Source organism: Cavia porcellus, unplaced genomic scaffold, assembly GCF_034190915.1.
Source record: "Cavia porcellus strain 051 isolate PalLab524CR breed Dunkin Hartley unplaced genomic scaffold, mCavPor4.1 scaffold_10, whole genome shotgun sequence".
In the NCBI taxonomy this organism is placed as follows: domain Eukaryota; kingdom Metazoa; phylum Chordata; class Mammalia; order Rodentia; family Caviidae; genus Cavia; species Cavia porcellus.
This window is the reverse complement of record NW_026947493.1, coordinates 18672634-18677774: the sequence shown is the minus strand read 5'-3', so window position 1 is coordinate 18677774 and position 5141 is coordinate 18672634.

Here is a 5141-nt window from a genome sequence, read left to right as displayed (position 1 = left end):
GATAAAATATAATATTTATTTACTTTTCCAAGGGCTTTATATATATTAGCTCATTTAATTATCAAAGTACTATAATAATCAAGGAACCAGATTTATTCCCTTTTACAAGTAAGGAAAGCAAGACAAAGAATATTAACAGTCTTGCTCATGGCTCTGCCTCTGCATAACTTGTTACTAGAGAAGCTTGGATTGTAGGTCAGGGAGTATGACACTAGAAATGACACTATTTTTTTATGCAAGGAATCAAAGTTTGAAAAGGTTAATTAACTTTCCAGAGGTCTCACAGATGGCAAGTGACAAGGCTGAGATCAGAACCCATGTCATCTGTACTCAGAGCACTTTGCTGGCTCCAATTAACAAAGGTTTTCCTGGAGGATCCTGAACAGATTCATTCTGTGTTAGGCTCTTTAGATGAGGCCTGAGCATGTCTTTGGAAGCCCCATTGCCCATTGGTAGCACAGTTCATTTCAATGCACATGCTGAACCAAGAGGAAGCTGGGAGGAAAATCAACTCTTGTAGCGTGTAGTAGACACAGTCCTCCCGAGCCACTATGTACCCTAAAGCTGCCCAGTGCTTTTCATCTGGATGTTTTCCAGTATACAGAACTGCCAAAGGAGGGAACAAAGGAGATCTTTATTTCTGTTTTTGATCTATGACCCTACTAGAATAGTTGGTGCTTGATGAATTATTTTTACAAAAAAAGAAGGAAAAGCATAAGATTTGGACATGAAAAGTGTCAGAGATTTTAGTTGTCAGAATTCTTTTCTGAGTCACCTCTAAATCATTAGCTGTATCTATAAGAAGAGAAGTCATGCCACATGCAGCCAGAAGTCTGGTTCAAGTCAGAACTGTGTCACTTCTTAACTACATGAATTCAGGAAATTGTGACTGACTTTTTATAAAGTGATAATAACTGCTCTGGCTTTTCCAACCTTAAATGAGGATCAAAATAGAACAAGGCATGGGAAGGATTTTGTGAATATTAAAATGCTATATCACACTAGTGACACTGAAACATTGCAAAGCAATATGTGCTCTCTAATTCTGCCAATACATATTAATGAATTTAATAAATGTTTGCTGAAAATATTCAAGAAGCTCGACCCTCTCCTAGATTCTAAGAATGCAGACTAAATAGACAAACTTCATTTCTTACAACATATGCTAGTTTAAACAAAATACGCAAACGATTTAGTTTGCTATCTGTTGATAAGCCCTCAGGGGAAAAAGAAAGCAAGGAAGGAAAAAGGAGGCATTTGGGGAAGAGGTGCACTTTTGACAAAGTGGCCAGGAAGGGCCTCGCCAAGCAGATGGCATTGGTATAAACACTGACAGGCAATCAATTCAAAATGGATTAAAGTATTAAAGTATAAAACTTTAAAAAGACCTGGAAGGAAACTTAAGGAAAAGGCCTGCTGACACTTGTCTTGGCGATGAATTTTTGGATATAACACCAAAAGCGCAGGCAGCAAAAATAAGAATAAATAAATGGGTCTCTGTAAAACTAGGTGTTTTTGTACAGTAAAGGAAACCACATACGGAAAAGACAGCATACAAAATAGGAGAAAATATTTGCAGACTGTAAGTGTGATAGAGCACTGATTTACAAGTTGTATCAGGAGCTTACCCACGTCTATAGCAAAACAAACAAATAAAAAGAAGACAAGAACAAAAAGTAACAATACAAAAAATGGACAAAAGGACCCGATAGATGTTTTCTTGAAGAAAAGATCAATATGGTCAAGAAATGCACATAAAGTTGTTTAAAATTGTTAATAATTAGAGAAATCCAAATCAAAGCCACCCATGTGTTTGAAAGGAAGAGGTAGCCATTGTATATGTTGGCAGGGATGTATAGTAATATAATCTTTATAGAAAACAGTGTGGAGGTTTCTTTAAAAACTCAAACCTGTTGTATGATCCAGTAGTCCATTTGTTGGATATGTATCTAAGGGAAAGAAGCAGTGTGTTGAAGAGACATCTACACTCTCGTGTTCAGGGCCCCATTATCACCACCATCAGCATATGGAAACAACTCACATGGGCATCACCAGATGGAAAGATTAACATACACATCCATACAAAAAAATTCAGGGGGCTGGGGATTTAGCTCAGCGGCATAAGCATCTGCCTTGCAAGCAGGCAGTCCTGAGTTTGATCCCTGGTACCAATAAAAAGAATACACATGCATACCTTGAAATATTAGTCTTTAAAATGGAGCATATTGTACTACTTATAACAACATGAATGGATCTAGAAGACATTATGCTAGCTGAAATCAGCCAGATATATAAAGATAAATACAGCATAATTTGCCGTGTGTTGAATGTAAAGCATTTAAACTACATACAAAGAGAAAAATGGAGGTTTCTAGAGACTGAGAGACGTGGGAAACACAGGTTGTATGTCAAAAGTACAAACTTTCAGTTATATGATAAATGAGGTCTGGAGCTCTAAGGCACAGCATGAAGTCTATAGTTAATAAAAATGAATTTTACACTTCAAGTTTGCTAAGAGAGTAGGTCTTCAGTGTTCTCATCAAGCAAAGTGTAAGGTGATGGATAGGTTAATTAACTTGATTGGGGAAATCATTTCACAATGTATTCATATATCAAAGCATCATGATAAGTTTATACAGTGTTCACTTGTCAGTCATACCTCAATAAAGCTGGGAAAAATTACTTGAAGGGGTGACAGTGCAGACTATGATGGGAGACCCTAAAATGTATTGACATTCTTTGGTAAGTATTACCCAAGCTCAACCTTGCCATGCCCTCCTAAACTGTACAACGTGGCTCTTTGCAAAAATAAAAGTGATTTTAGCTGGTCCTTATACTGAACATGCTTCTGTAAATGATTTGTAATCTAACAAATCCCCATATCTGGGTCTCCAGTTGGAGAAAGCTGGGAAAACAGCCCAAAATGTTTGCATGAAATTGTCAGTCTTAAAGAATCATTCTGAAAATCCAGCAACCACTGCATACTCTTGAACCTCTAATTAGGGCTGTAATCATGAAGTAATTTTCATGGGCAAGGTGAGCACAGAACTGGTAAGTCCTACCCACTGCTAAATACACAGGGAAGCTGTAATTTTCAGCAAGCTGCTTCTTGCTGTGAGAATTTCTGCAGTACCTTTGGTGCTTTAGAACTGTGTCTAGTTCAGCAATATCTTCAGCATCACAGAACCTTGATAAAATCAGGGGCATCCAGCACTTAATCAGCAACTCCAATAGCATAGAAGCATGGAAGGTCAGCAGTGACCCTATTATGATGGAACTGGCCTAAATATGGCCACAGAATGTATCTGGCCACAGCAGGGTAAATTACAATGAATATTTGTCAGTGCTAAAATTCTGCATAGTTTCCATTTTAGAATAGAAAACAAAAGTCATAACACTGAGTGGAAATTCCAGGCAATACATTTGGCTGGAATTTTACTTAACAAGTGTTACATATAAGTTACCATACTTAACTGAACATTTGCACTTCTAGCAAAGCAAGCATCAGACATTGTGTCTCAGGTGCCCAAGGATGATCCTTTGAGAGGGGGTGAAAGGTTTAAATGTAGAGGAAAAGAGCAGGATTTTAATTCCATGCATATCCGCCTAGCGATCTGTTTGAACAGGTGGCTACATTCTCTAAGTTTCTATCTGTGTAAGATATAATGAGGATTTTCTTGAGGATAAACCATCCTTAAAGGAGAAAAAAAGTTGCTACTATAGTTTCTATAAATGGGACCCTTTCAAGTGCACTTCTCATTGGATTCTTTATTTTTAAATGAGACCCAGAATATTGTATATATATTGATGAAGTATCACATGATGTTTGATGCATGTGCTCATTGGCTAAAACTGAAACCAAGTTAACTATATTTATCTCCTGAAACTTTTACACTTTCTCTGCTGGTAAAACCTTCAAAATCTTTTCTTTTGACTTTTTGGAATGTGTAACATATAAAGTTCAATAGTCTGCACACTGGGTAGAACCACAGCAGAGCTTCTTGCTTCTGACTCACTGTATTTTAGGATCCTTTGATCAATTATCCCATCCCTATCCTTATCCCATTCCTTATCCCCATCCTCCCAAGCTTCTGGTAGCCACCATCCCATTCTCAACTTCTAAGAAAATGACTTCTTAGATTCCAAATGTGAGAGAGATCATATGGTACCTGTCTTTCTGTGCCTGGCTTATTTCAGTTCCGTCTATGTGGCTGCGCATGACAGAATTTTATTCTTTTTTATGGATGGATAGCACTCCATTGTGTGTATGTTCCATCTTTTCTGTATCCACTCATCAGCTCACGGACACTTACGTTGTTTCTATTTTGGCTATTGTGACCAGTGCTGCGGGGAATATGGTAATATACATGCCCCATTGACATACTGGTTGCGTTTATTTTAGATTATATGTCCAGGAGCAGGATTACTGCATCATATGACAGCTTATTTTTAATTCTTTTGGGAACTTCCACACTGTTTTTCATGATGGCTATATTACATTTATTTGATTCTTACTGCAAATATGTCTTCTCCCAGTTCTTTAACTAGAAAACTTTATACTAAGTACCGATAAAAATGTTTTTTAAAATATTTAGATTTATATTGTGTGGTTCTATAAAGAAATTTTATATTAGCACTGAGCTCTGGTTACACAGTGTTGAGTGCATTTATATGCATTTCAACATTTTTTATCTCTATGAGATGGGTATCATACAATGAAATTAGTATATTAAAATGAGTAATCTGGGGCTCAGAGAGGTCAGGAAAATACAGAGGTCACACGCCTAACAAGTGGTAAAACTAGTCCCAGTGTATTTTATTTCAACTTTCTGCACTAGTGATAAAGCAGTATTACATAGCTAACTATTGCTGGATAGCAAGTTATCCTCCAACTAGATGTTTAAAATAACAAAATTGATTTTCTTACTTGCTTCTGATATTCAGAAACCCAAGAACATCTTAATTGGATGATTATGCTTAAGGTTTGCTCTTGAAGTTGTAGCCAAAAATTTGCCCTGGGCTGTAGATATTCTAGAGCACCACCAAGTCTGAAGATCCATGCTGACTCTTATGATGTCAGGAAGCTGTAGTTCCTCACCACATAAGCCTGCCCACGGCATTATTCACAGTGGGATGACTGG